Source organism: Podarcis melisellensis, assembly GCF_964234715.1.
Source record: "Podarcis melisellensis genome assembly, chromosome: 5".
Classification (NCBI taxonomy): domain Eukaryota; kingdom Metazoa; phylum Chordata; class Lepidosauria; order Squamata; family Lacertidae; genus Podarcis; species Podarcis melisellensis.
In genome coordinates this window covers 26,900,771-26,915,262 of record NC_138537.1, presented here as the reverse complement: position 1 = coordinate 26,915,262, position 14,492 = coordinate 26,900,771, and the positions used below count along the sequence as shown (strand labels likewise).

General features: G+C 43.5%; 1 long non-coding RNA gene across 1 annotated transcript in view; it reads left to right on the top strand.

Moving 5' to 3' along the window:
• Window positions 1–13,641, top strand: part of LOC309370061 — a 42,574-nt gene extending 28,933 nt beyond the window's left edge. The window contains exon 3 of the long non-coding RNA XR_014168402.1: window positions 13,520–13,641. This is a non-coding gene — a long non-coding RNA (uncharacterized lncRNA). The remainder of the gene's footprint in view (window positions 1–13,519) is intronic.
• The last annotated feature ends 851 nt before the right edge of the window (window positions 13,642–14,492 follow it).

Sequence of the window (14,492 nt, the reverse complement as noted above, 5' to 3'; positions counted from 1 at the left end):
GAAAAGGTGTGGTACGTTGGCTTGACAGCCACGGACAGAAAGTCTTTACAAAGGGTGTGAACAGAGCACAAGATATCATGGGCTGTCCCCTGAGCCCGCTAGATGACATTGCAAGAGATCGTTGCCTTAGAAGAGCGAGAAAATTTCTCTCAGGGACAATTCACACCCTGGCCAGCACCTCTTTAATCTTCTACCTCGGGCAGGAGATATAGAAGTATAATTAGTCGTACCAACAGACTAAAAAAACAGTTTCTATCCGTGGGCTGTTAGGCTGCTGAACGGAAAATAATATAGTGCAACTGACTTTCGGGGTTGGTGTGTTGTGTGACAAGCACACAGAGTGCAATGAGATTGAGTGTTTGTAGGGGTGGGGAGGGAGGCTCAGTTAATTTCATTGTACACAGATTGTACATTGCCATAAAGGTATTATTAAAAGGTCCACTTATGTGGCCTCTACATTTGTACCTAAAACAAATCTTTGGATTTTCTTGGCTTTATCATTCCATTTTCTAGTGGGTTCTTATCTAAAGGGGCATAGGGATCCATGGGTCTGAAACTTGTGGCATTCTTTTGTCCATCACTTTCAGGTTCCAATGGAGGTTTATTAACTTAATGCATTTATTTCCTTTTCATGCATTAGCATACCCTCCAGCAATCCGCATGAAAATAGGGACATTCTATTGTTCACAGCTTAAAACACTGGCTTGCAATTTGGATCCTCCTAACAGAGGGTCCATGTTGTTCTCCGCCCTGAAACTCTTCCCTACCCAGCTTGCGGGCAGGGCTTGCCCCACTCCAAGCCGGTGGTTCAACAGTTATGCCAATAGCCTTTAGCCAATCAGCAGCATGGCAAGGTTGGGGGTATCTATTTGGCAGCACAATGTAGGGACATCCTTTTGCTTCGCGCTGCCAAACACCCGCCCACCCACTCATTAATTAGGTTGTGTTTGGCCTTGCTTTGGACTTCAGTTGGTCGCCTGTTTTTGGAATGGGGGCCAGGTAGGAATTTTTTCCATTGTGGCAGATTGGCTGTGGCCACTTGGATTTTGCCTACCTCTTAGCAATCGTCACAACTTTGTAAGGTTTGGCGATTAGGCATTGGTTTAGGGGAGTGTAGGGAGGGAAGGCCATCACCTGCCCCTCCAATGAATAGGGTATTCCGTTAAAGAAATCTGGGGGTCTGGATCTCGTCCGTAGCCCGGAGAGGGGCTAGGCCCATGCCAGGACCCTGGGAACCCCAGGGGTGAGCACCAGTCAATATGCACTGACGGAGATCCCCCTGCTGGTTGTTTACCCTTCCAGACTTCCTGCAGGGTGGGGCAGGAGCCAGATATAGTTTGATACCAATGCCTAAGCCAATACCAGTCACATTTGTGTATTTTAATACAGTTGTGGCCAAAATTTACATTTAAACTAAATTCCATCTCCACTGTGTCTTTATTTCCATTCGGGATGGGTTTGGGGGCTCGAAGCACAATGGATGGGACATGATACAAAAGAGGAAACAAGTCAGAGAGAAGGAGTAAAGAGCTCAGCAAATTCAGATCACTGCATGGGCAGATCTGGGAACAGAAGAACAAAATGGCAGCTGGGTGTCTCAATGTCTTGCCTCTTCCTCAGAGGAAGTGCCAGGCTATGTTCATGTTCTCTGCCCATAATCTTCCATCTAGCTCTAAGCTTGAAGAGAGAGAGGAGGCATTACATGGGAAGCCATTGCCCCAACCCCTAGACTATCCAAGCTAGAGGATGTGGCCTTACCAGGCTTCCCCAGACTGGGTCCTCCCTTAAAGAGGGCACGTGTTGTGGTGGGACCTGGCAACCTAACCCTGTGTTGTGGGTGGGTACGTTTGGATAGCCACAACACCCGATTGGTAGGTCCCTTGATGGAGGGTTCAATCAGGCCAGTGGGACGCAGGCTAAATAGATCAAGGGACCAATATATACCTATGCACATGACCCAGAGCCTCCAATTTTGGTGCATGCATCGGAACACCCACCCACCTCTCCCTATATTTAGGGCTTGTGCGCTTGACCTTGCTATGCCGCCGTGTGTCATCTGTTGTTGGGACAGGGGCACGGCAGGAATTTCCCCCACTTGGCTGCTTGGCTGGTGCCATTTGGGTTTGCCTGCCATGTAGCAAATTGTCACAACTTGTAAGGTTGCGGATAGGCTCTGGTTCAGGTGATAGGGATAGGAGAATGCTCTCGCCATCCCTATGTGAAGGGTATTCCATTAAAGGAATCCAGGGACCCTGGGTCAGCGCTACCTGCAACAGTGCAGGGAGTTAGTCGAACCAGAGCCTATCCAACCATTCACTTGCTGTAATCAATAAAGTTGTGGCCTAAATTCTGCCAAAAACCAAACCAAAATTTGAGTCTTGTCTGAATTTATTTCGGGGAGAGGTTTAAAGGTCTCAACACGCAACTCAAAGTTCCCCTCTGCAGTTCAGCCCTCACCTCTTCCATACTGCAGGAGCCAGCAGTTACAAAATAGAGCAGTGGCCCTTTAAAAGAACAGTTTGCTCTGCAGAAGGGACAGGCCAATAGGAGATTCAGACTAGAGAACCTTCAGAAGACTTCAGGGTGCTGCTGAGGCAGCAGCTCTCCTGAATAGTTTCTAGGAGAAAAGAGTACAGTGGTACCTCGGGTTAAGTACTTAATTCGTTCCGGAGGTCCGTACTTAACCTGAAACTGTTCTTAACCTGAAGCACCACTTTAGCTAATGGGGCCTCCTGCTGCCGCTGCGCCGCCGGAGCCCAATTTCTGTTCTCATCCTGAAGCAAAGTTCTTAACCTGAAGCACTATTTCTGGGTTAGCGGAGTCTGTAACCTGAAGCATATGTAACCTGAAGCGTATGTAACCTGAGGTACCACTGTATCTGTCTTTCCCTGGGATACTTTTTTAAAAAATTGTCTGTTAAATGCAAGAGAGAATAAGCTGGAGCATAGAAAGCTGCCATCTGGGCATTCATGTATACTGCTTGTCTTTTTCCAGTACAGGCCCTTGACAACTTGTTATGGATAATTGCCCCACCCTCACTCTCCCACTCTCCCTTTCTCGCTCCCTCCCTCCCTGTCTCTTTTTCATACTGCAAAACTCTGGCAAAGGCCAGTGGACTCTGGCGGGAGCACTGCTTTTGTTGTTTTGCTGATAAACTAAAGGATAAATAATTCATTTTTCTCCCAGCAGCAACAAAGATGCTCTTTATTTAATGTTTATCCGGCAGACTTCAAGCATGCTGCTGGTTCTAGGCTGCCAGCTTCCCTGTTCAGCTCAAGCATCGCCGGAGGCAACTGTTCCCTATAAGAGCTTGAAACTGACAAGCTTTTTACTTTCTGCTGTTCAATTGCTGGGAATATTGTTCCTATGTGGAATTCACCCTCTTCAGCTTCAGCAAGAGGTCTTCCCAAAACATTGCTGCCATGCTGAGCAGCAAGAGATTTGCAAAATAAGAAATGCACCATAGAAAATAATTCAGATATTTTGAATGTCATATCCTACCTTGGGTGGGAGAGGCAGGGAGGGAGCAAGTCCAGGTCTGGCCAGAGGGAGCCTGAAAATGGTGCTGGCTCCAGTCCCAGCAGACTATTTATTCATCTATCATAAATATTTATAACCCACTTGTTGTGGAAACATTGACTGATGCATGGTAGTTGTGGCTCAGTTCTACAATCGGTCACTTGAATCCTGTTGTTTGGGCATCTTTCTTTTGCCTCCTGCACACATCCCTAAATTGTAATTAACTTTTGGATGGTGGGTTGCCCTGTATTGGCAGTTTGGCATTGTTGGGCACCTAGTGCAGGCAGATAGGAGGACTTTGAGAAGAAGAAGAAGAAGAGTTTGGATTTGATATCCCGCTTTATCACTATCCGAAGGAGTCTCAAAGCGGCTAATATTCTCCTTTCCCTTCCTCCCCCACAACAAACACTCTGTGAGGCGAGTGGGGCTGAGAGACGTGTGACTGGCCCAAGGTCACCCAGCAGCTGCATGTGGAGGAGCGGAGACGCGAACCCGGTTCCCCAGATTATGCGTCTACCGCTCTTAACCACTACACCACACTGGCTCATCAGTGATAATGAGAAATGATAATGGTAAACACTCTGAGGCATCATTATGTGAAGAGCTCTTCTCTCAGCATGTTTTCAGTGCCAACTGGCTTGATTCTCTTAGGGTCTCGCCTATACACTCTGCGGCACTCAGGATAGAGAGGGGTGGAGTGCAAAGGCTGGGTACCCATAGCCACTGCACTCCTAACCAGGAGTGGTGATGGAGTTCACCTGGGGAGGAGTTTTGCCCAGGGTGGAGCAGGAATAACTTCTCACACATGGCCCTGGGACAGCCAGATATATCTATGAGAGATATACAGTACATGGGGGCTGGATTTAGGTTTGATGAGGCCCTAAACTACTGAAGGTAATGGGGCCCTTTATATGTCCAGCTGTCCTTTGTCAGCAACAAATCGTTGCTTTTTTGTGTTGAATATATGTTACATGGTAATTTATGGACCTTTGTTGTTTAGTCGTGTCCGACTCTTTGTGACCCCATGGACCAGAGCACGCCAGGCACTCCTCTCTTCGGCTGCGTCCCGCAGTTTGGTCAAACTCATGTTAGTAGCATGGACCTAATAGGTATCTAAAGCCATTTGCACATAACAAAATATGTATTTTATCAAAGTAATTGTTGAACTGAAATACAATTAAGAAGAAGTATATTAATAGTGAAATAATTATTAAGCTCTAACTGTATCTAGGTTTTATTTTATTTGTTTTTTATCTTATATTTTGGAAATGTACATCCAGTTTTTCCCCTTTAATTTTTTTGGGCCCCCCCAGAAGAGTGGAGCCCTAAGCTATAGCTTGTTTAGCTTATAGGTAAATCCAGCACTGGGACTCTCTTGTTGCTATTAAGGCTGATTTGCACTTGCAGTGATATGAGTAGTGCATAGCTGAGGGCAACCAGAGAAAGGAAAGAGGCATATGCCAACACCTTTTTGCATGTGTTGTTGTGACCCTCATCCCTTGAAAATAGATCGCTCTGAGTGTTGGGATGGGAGACATGCATATGGACTTAAAACAATATTTCCCTTAGCTCTTTTGAATAGTGGAATCATTTCTACACATTAGCCAGAACTCAGTGAGACAGAACGTATGACTCCTGCACCCCAAGTTAGCTAATTGCTGCATTCTTGTTGGCTTGACACACTCTGAAATAATGAATTCCCCCCCACACACTCTTAAATAATGGATTTTTTTTCATGTCTCACAGTAGAATGGGGGAGTTGATGAAATATGAATGTAATTTGTTTTCTTGCTGCTTGTTACTTTTACAGCCATCCTTTCCACTACCCCTACCTGAGTTGTTGACTTTTCCTCCAACTTTGCAGCGGTTCAGAGTACATTAATATTTTAAATATATATATCCTTGCAAGTGGTGCTTCAGATTGAACATATTTTGTGCTAGGAAAGCTCAGGTTTAAGCCCTGCTGTGAAGCAGCAACAAGGCATTAAATATTAAAAACCAACCAAAATATTACTTTTGTAAGATGCTAAATGGTTGCTTCACAAACAAAAAAGAGGGAAAAAGTTCACTTGCTTACAACAGCTTGAGAGCCTTTTTACTTAATTCTGTTAAAGATCTGTACTGAAAGAAGTACAATTTTTTGCTTTCCATTTTTCTGTGAGGTTGCATCATTTATCACAAGGCAGTTGAGATCGGCTGTACTAAAATCCCATTGATATGGTTGCTTCCAGGCTGAATTTCTTTTGGTGTATCAGTACAATGCAGAATTGACAAACACTTTGCATGCAATGTGTACCATAATTGCTAAACATCTAACATAAAAAATTGCAAAATGTGTCTGATAACGGTTGCAGTGTATCCATGTGTCCTATGTTGCAGAGGGCAATCTTCCATTTGAAACCTTCTTCCAGCTGAAGGACTTCATTGTCCAAGTCAGTTTAAGGATCAACATCCATGTAAGGAGAGAGAGAAGAGGACTTGAAGTTGCCCATCAATGGTCAGCAGCTGGACATGAAATTGAGTAAGTACCCAGCTCACCTAGTTACAGCTTTCTCTACTATGGTGAGGAGCATTGTATACCTATGTAAATTATAGTTGGTAGATGAGAGGTCTGAGAATATCACATAGTCGTGGGAAATATACTTTGTGGTTTCCCAATAAACACCTAAGCTCCACCCCTTTCTCCTGCTGTCTCTCCCTCTCCCTTTCCTTCTGCACAATGCAGCCATGAAGCCTCCTCTCATGATGTCGACTTAGGGTAAGAATGGGAAGTCAGCTCTGTCATTTGGATGGACAGGGAAGGATATGCTACATATCTTGAGAGTGGTAATTGAAATTGATGAATTGACCTTCCCATTCACCCAAATGTGAAGCTATTTGTCCTCAAGAGATTAATGAATCAGCTCACCTTTCCTCATATTAATATTTTTTGGGGGGGAGCTCTCTCTGCATAGCCAGTTCTGTTGTGCAATAAACATGAGCTGGTATCCTATTTTTACCATCCTCATGTAGGAAGTGGTTCTCAGTGGCAGTTTTGGTACATGGAAAAGTACACTGGAAAGAAAGAGTAAGGATTGTGAGGCTGTATTCTGTATCTGTCTATGACCTTCAAGTTTCCCATTTGGGAATAGTTCCACTGAATGCTACAGTAAATTGAGAAATGGAGCCTATGTATTGGGGTTGCATAGCTTCCTCTGGTTTTACTATTGCATCTGTATGCATACATGGTGGGATGTTTAAAGGTTTAGAAACAAGAAATCCATGCCACATACTGATTGTGATTTTTGTGAAGATGAGCAATGGGTAGTGGCAGAAGTTCTTCTCTGTTTATTTTTTTTTGGAGAAGATGCATTTGCCCAGTGCCGTTGCAACATTCAGTTTCTTTACCTTGAAGGAGGTTCACCTTTTATGCCCAATGAATAATTTAATGCTTAAATGACTCCCAATCCCCAATATTTACTGATCTGCTTAAATTAATTGGCTACGTCAATGCTTTTAAGGAGAAAATTATTTTAAGATCTCAGAGGCATATTTCTGAACTTGGAACTGAGATTCAATTTGCTTTTGCAAGTTTCATTCCCACAAGCATAAATAGCTCAGAATTGTGACTAGATAAATAAATGACCTTTTTTGTGTCTTCCTGTTTGCAGGATTCAAGGTAACATAGTTCAAATAAAGTTGACAATATTTATTTGTTTTCATCTCAACTTCGTAAAATATGATTAGGGATACAGCCTGGTGAATCAGATTTGGTTGCATCTGAAGAAAGCGTGGGTGCGTCGACTATGCAAAATCTCCCCTTGCCTAAGAGCAAAACGTTTCCTAGTGGAGAATTTGTAGGCAAGTTCTAGCTCCAGTTTTTTGGGTGTTATAATAACTAGAATATCAGAACTGTATGGTGCACTTTAAGCAGTAAAGGGTAATAATTGCTACTTACTCCACATGGCTGGCTGTGTACTCACTTGTCTTCTGCTGGTGGGTCAGAACCCATTACTGGTTTGTGGATTCAGCTAAGGTGGGTCACAACAGCAGCACTACCAACATAAAAATATACGGTAAAATAGAAGGGTCCCCAAATTAATGTTTGGGTTAAAAGGTGTGTCCAGGTCTGAAAAAAGTTGGTTTAGATCATATAATGGTGCGGGTGGAGTGTTTCTAACTATTATCATCCTGGTATCCCATGGACTGCAATAAGATCAAACCTATCCATTCTGAAGGAAATCAGCCCTGAGTGCTCACTGGAAGGACAGATCGTGAAGCTGAGGCTCCAATACTTTGGCCACCTCATGAGAAGAGAAGACTCCCTGGAAAAGACCGAGGACAAGATGGTTGGACGGTGTTCTCGAAGCTAACAGCATGAGTTTGACCAAACTGCGGGAGGCAGTGGAAGACAGGAGCGCCTGGCGTGCGTGACCATGGGGTCACGAAGAGTCGGACACGATTAAACGACTAAACAACAATAACGTCCTGTGAACAAATCAAGGCACTACCTTAATTCAGGCAAGAGACAGAGGTTGCTATACAGACCTCTCACTCTCTATTGTGGCAGGTAAGAACCACTATCATTTGAACCAGACAAAGGCACTCGAGGAGGGAGTAGGGCTTGTCTACCGAGGGGCATATAAAGGATGTAACTTGGAGAAGGAGCCAGACAGAGAGACCTGGAGAGCTGGATTTGCCCTCCAGGTGTGAGGTTCCGTTCTCCTTGGATGAATAGTGTTTGTCCAGGATTTATAGAAAGGTATTTTACACCACGGGCTTCCTGATCCTTCAAAATCAGGAGTGGGGATCCTCAGGCCAAATGCAGCTTTCAAGGCTTCTAAGTTTGGCCCTCAGAATTTCCCCCAGATCAGGTGTATCATTGGACCTGTCTCATGTCCCCAGTGTTTTGCCTTGATGCATCCTTGAACTCTTAGAATGCCTTTTGTTTGACTGGATGGAGGATAGAGAGAGGTGTACAAAAGGTAATGTTTACTTACTTTTGTCTTTGACCCCACACACCATGTGGCCCATGGAAGGAATGCAGTCCTCATGCTGAAAAGGGTTCCCCACCCCTTGTTTTAACTGGAATTGCAAGGAATGGAACCTGCAAGCAGCTCTACCATGAAGCTATGGCCCCTCCCACATTTATTTCTATATTCCAAGCTTCAGGTGCAGCTGGCTTTGGGGCTAGGATGGAAAAATATGAGAACTTCCAACTTACCACATGAAATTGGTATTTAGGGAAAGCAGCAAGAGGGCATTACACCCAAACACCACCTTGCCTGTTTTGTGCCACTGAGCATCTAGCTCCCTCGGTGTATAGAGCAAGGTAAAGGGACCCCTGACCATTAGGTCCAGTCGTGACTGACTCTGGGGTTGCGGCGCTCATCTCGCTTTATTGGCCGAGGGAGCCAGTGTACAGCTTCCAGGTCATGTGGCCAGCATGACTAAGCGCTTCTGGCGAACCAGAGCAGCGCACGGAAACGCCGTTTACCTTCCCGCCGGAGCGGTATCTATTTATCTACTTGCACTTTAACGTGCTTTTGAACTGCTAGGTTGGCAGGAGCAGGGACGAAAGAACAGGAGCTCAGCCTGTCGTGGGGATTCGAAACGTCGACCTTCTGATTGGCAAGTCCTAGGCTCTGTGGTTTAACCCACAGCGCTACCCGCGTCCCATGATAAGCACAAGATAGAGCAAGATGAGCGCGCAACTCCAGAGTCATCCGTGACTGCACTTAACAGTCAAGGGTAGATTTACCTTTTTATGTATTAGGTAAGCATGTAGATGCCGCTGATCCCTTTGCTTTCAACAAAGGGGATCAATAACATTTGTCAATAACATTGCTCAAGCTGTCCTGAGACCTGGAATGGAAATTGTTAAGTAGATATAAGTAACCATGGCAAGTGATCTTAAATCACCCTGCCCATTTTGGCATCGAACATGCCCAACTGCCAGCACTTCAGCCTTGCTGAGAATCCCCACATGAAATATGAATGGCATGCTTTCAGCTAGACCAGCGGCATGTCTCTTGCTGGAAGTAGAGAAGACTCTTGTCTTATGAGCATCCCCCTGCAGGTCCTCCTGCAAGGCTAATACACAGACTCATCATCTCTGATTCTCCTCACGTTTACTGATTTAACCACTATTCTCTTTCATCAAGGGGTGGGGGATGGGGAAAACAAGAAGCGGGTCCTTATGTTACATTAGCTTTTAGGACACGGCCTCCAGGGAATTAAAGCTAAGTTACCATGGGAACTCAAGATAAAACGATGCATTATCAGCATCCCCCACTCCCCAAGTTGTCAGATGTTAATGCTACACTGTACTGTGCGGGAGTCTGTATGGAAAGCTACCCACAATATTCAACAATTCAGTGCTGTTCCATCCCCAACCTATTTCTGTACTGAAGTCATCTCAACCTGTTACTACTATACAAGTGCTTCAGTCTTACCGTTTTTATTGTAGATTTTGAAATGATGTTTATATCTGGTTGGTGTTTTTGTAAGCTGCTTAGAGTATAATGCCTTATATCATGGTCGGGCAAACTTCAAACTTGTGGGATCTCCTCTGCTTTTTGCCGGAACCTTGATGTATACAACTGGAACCAAGTACAAAATAGTTGTTGTTGTTATATTGTTTAGTCGTTTAGTCATGTCCAACTCTTCGTGACCCCATGGACCAGAGCACGCCAGGCACTCCTGTCTTCCACTGCCTCCCACAGTTTGGTCAAACTCATGCTGGTAGCTTCGAGAACACTATCCAACCATCTCATCCTCTGTGTTTCCCTTCTCCTTGTGCCCTCCATCTTTCCTAACATCAGGGTCTTTTCCAGGGAGTCTTCTCTTCTCATGAGGTGGCCAGAGTATTGGAGTCTTAGCTTGGTGGTATTGGCCATTTAAGAAATGGGGGACCTCTGATCATATGTGTTTAGTACCAGAACTGAACTCACAGCCCTTTAAGAGAAAAATCCTTCCCACAAGCCTACTTAATTTCTGATGCCAAATTAAGAGGTGGGGTGGAAATTTGGTGTGGGAGCTTTTTCATTGTTTAAGTGTTTAAGTGGTGTTTTTTGTGTTTTGGTGTGCATGTTTAAAAAACCTTGCTGAATCACTACACATCACCCAGAGATCTTCCTTCTGCCTAACTCTGCCATATAGAATAATGGGATATAAATGAACACCATCATCACACTTATTATGTAACAGCACTTGCATGCTGCCCTGCAATATGGTATCCTCAACCTGATTACATGCGTAAACCCATTTTCGTTCCATGTGTGCTATTCTAAGGTATCTCGCCTCTAATATGTTGAGGGCATCTGTTGAAACCTAAATTCAATAAAGGCCTTACATAATTGTGGAAAAGTCAGTGTCTCAAGGTAGTGAGGCCTTGAGTAGTTGTCCTTAATTTGGGGATACCAAAAAGAGCAATGGCAATGATAATGGATGCTCTGTCTTGGTTAGCATCATGGTCAAAGATCCAGTTTCTAAGGGATAAATATTCCTCCATTTGGATATTATAAGCACTAAAGTTGTCTTGAGACTTTTGTGACCAACCTCCTCATTCTGATTCATTTTTGCAGGGAAGCTGGGGATGTTAAATGATGTTGCATCAAGCAAATGTTAACCCACACATTTCAGGTTGTATTTTTTCAACTCTTTCCCCATTGCAAAAATCTTGAGGGAAGGGAAGCAGGATTGCAGGGCAAGAGCTCAGAATCAACTTTAAGTGCCCAAATTGAATTTGTTGATATGTGATTGAAAATATTTCTTTGAGGCAGGAAAACTCTGTGCACTTGAACAGAAAGAACAGCTATGACAATGTAATATATTTATCCAAGTGGTTGCTGTAGCTAAACAATTTCTCTGCTCTGAATGACCTCTGAGTTGGACAAGTAGTGTCTTCGATTAGGGTACATGCATTCTTATCCATAATACATCTCAACATGAAAGGTACAAAATGACGTTTGTCCAGTGTCTCATTATGCATGCTCTTGTTACTGACAAGGTTACTCCAGAATGTTTTCTTTGAATTCTAATTTTGTTGTCTGCCGTTAACACTGTCTTGGAGCTCATGGCATTTGCCACCTGCTGAGGGCTAAGGAAAATGTTACCCAGGAGATGTGCAAACAGCCTCTTGACATTGTTATTTCAAGTAATGGAAAAGTAATTGCAGGAGGCTTCCAGTTGGGCAGGAAGTATGGGCTACTTAACCCTTTCTCTTCCAGAGATTTCCCTACTAAAACTTTATTTCAGTTGCCTTTCCATCTACAGTGGTGGAATCTGCTACCTGTGTCTTTTCAACCAACCACTGCAACTGGGCAGAGACTTCGAGTGGGAAAACATCTAGAGAGAAAGGTGTTAAGCAGCTGCTCCTCTACCATCCTCACTCCTTTTCTCCAGGTAGATTGGCAAACTCTATTGCCTGACATTGATGTGACGAAAGAAAGCCCTTCTTCACAATGTGCATAGTTAAAGGATGGAACTTGCTTCCGCAAGAGGCAGTGGTGGCCACCAATTTGAATGGCTTTGAAAGAGGGTTGGCTATATTCATGGAGGTACTAGCCATGATGTCTGTGTTGGGATGTTCCATTGCACCTTAAGGAACAGGCATGATTGTTGTGTGTCACATGTCTGTTTACACTCCAGCTCAGTATGCTGGGAACTTCCGTTTGTGTATAGCTTTCTGTTTTGCTTTGGACATGAAGGAGATCAGACATGTTTCCTTTTGTCCTGATCTACGCTGAATAAGCCTACTTGTAAATATGCTCACACAGCCTCTCGTGCCACTTCTGTTTGTGCAGCGTTTGCTCTGCTGCATAGCATGCTCAGTCTTCTAAAGCCTGGAGCCAAAGATTTATGCTGAACTTGGGACCGGAGTTTGCCCTGCACACCGGCCAGTGGGCTGGAGCCAGCTGCGGGCCTGCCAGTTGCCCCCATTTCCTTGGGTGCTGTGCTCTACCTCCATGGTTGGAGGCTCTATGCTTCTGAATACCAGTTTCTGGAAACTGCAAGAGGTGAGGATGCTGATGTGCTTGGGTCCTCCTTGCTGACTTCCCACGGGTGTCTGGCTGGCCACTGACAGAACAGGATGCTGGGCTAGAGGGGTCCTTGGCTTGATCCATCATGCTCTCCATAACTCCTGCTTTTCCATCATCTGTTCCTTGACCCTTTAAACTGAAAATTCCCAGGATTGAATTTTAAATTTTATTGGAAATTTTATTTACGACATAACATAACCCCCCAGTACAGAACTCCACCCTCATTAAATGTGAACATAACATACAATAAGCATAACATACAACAATACAAACAACCAAATAAAAGACTTCTTTTATCCTGTATCTGGCCTCCTTATTTACTTCTAATAAGCTGTTTCCTCTATGAATAATTAAGATTTTTCTAGTTATAACTTAAATATCCACAAAGTCTCCTGCAGACACTAATCGAAACAAGTCCAGGTATGTATTTTAGGGCACTGTTTTGTGAAGTATTCTCTGCATTTTCCGCATGCTTTTTGAAATTCTTGTCTAGTGTGATCTCTAATTGCCTCTGTTAATCTAGTCAGTTCAATATACTCTAACAGTTTGTCTTGCCATTCCTTTTTTGTTGGCACAATTTCATTTTCCCAGTTTTTAGCAATTAGGATCCTTGCTGCTCCTGTGGCATAGAGGAACACTTTCTGATCTTCTCTTGCTATATCTGTGTCTGTTATCTCTAGTAGAAAAGCTTCTGTATTTTTCATAAAGTTAGACATTTTTTTAAGCTCGTCATATATTTTTCATAAAGTTAGACATTTTTTTAAGCTCGTCATATATTATGTTCCAGAGGGGACACTTAAACATGTTTTCTGGAACATGAAAATGCCTGAGACCTTGTCTTTGCAAAGTACGTGTTCTACTTCTGAGTGGCGGTCCTTCCTTGGCTTTATCTGTAGGATCGCATTGATTCAGGAGTTGTAATTATTTACGAACACTACTAAAACCACTTACTGAAGTAGAAAATATTTCTACCCTAGGAACTGCATACACCACAGACGCTGCAGTCGGAGACAATCTGACAAGGGGACTTTATCTTGATCCCATTTATGGTCCCTTAATCATTGGGACTTGCTCCAAGAAGTATATGGAGAAGCGTGATCAAACTTCAATGCTGAGTTTAAACCACTCATGCATTTTTCAGGTGTGTTTTTTTTTGTGTGTGTCTTTATATTGCTTTTATTTGGTATCTGCCCTTCTCAAACAGAACGTTATAAAGGTAAATAGCTGATTGATTAAACGCGCCCCCAAGTGACACATTTGACATTACAGCTCAACTATTCATGTAAGGCAACGGCTTTAGTAATAATAATAAACATACTTTCCAGACAAGTCGTATTGATTTTCTACTTATTACACTGGCACCAAGAAGTGTTTTGATAGTGTCTGTATGTTGGCCTTCCGCTAATAGCTCATTAAATTGGAAAGGTGTTTTCATTGACTTAGTATCTGTTGTGGCTGTGTTTTTAACAGTAAAAAATCTACCTGATCTGTACCTTATTCACTCAGCTTCTCTACAGCTTCTCCTCCTTTAATGAAGAAGTTGTACGCATTTTTCCTACCCTACAATCCATGGCAGATGGAAAGGGGCATTAACCCTTTCAATTATGCTGCAGCTTTAATAGCAATTTTAGGTGAGATTTCTGCATTGCAGAGGGTTGGGCCAGATGTACTGTGAATCCCTTCCAACTCTACAATTCTGTGATATTGAACCCCTTACCTGCAAGCTTCCTTCACAGAGACAATAGTGGTTTATTCAGATGAGGATAAAGAAGGTTCACACTATCTTAAAAATAGATAGCTCCTTAGTAATAAAAAATAAAAAATCTTAGAATATCTGAGGTATGTTCAGTATCAGATAAGTTAAGAACCGCACCATCTTAAAATAGATTTCGCCTTAGTCACACACTCTAAGTCTTAGAAATCAGCAAACATTCCTACAGTGCAGGCATT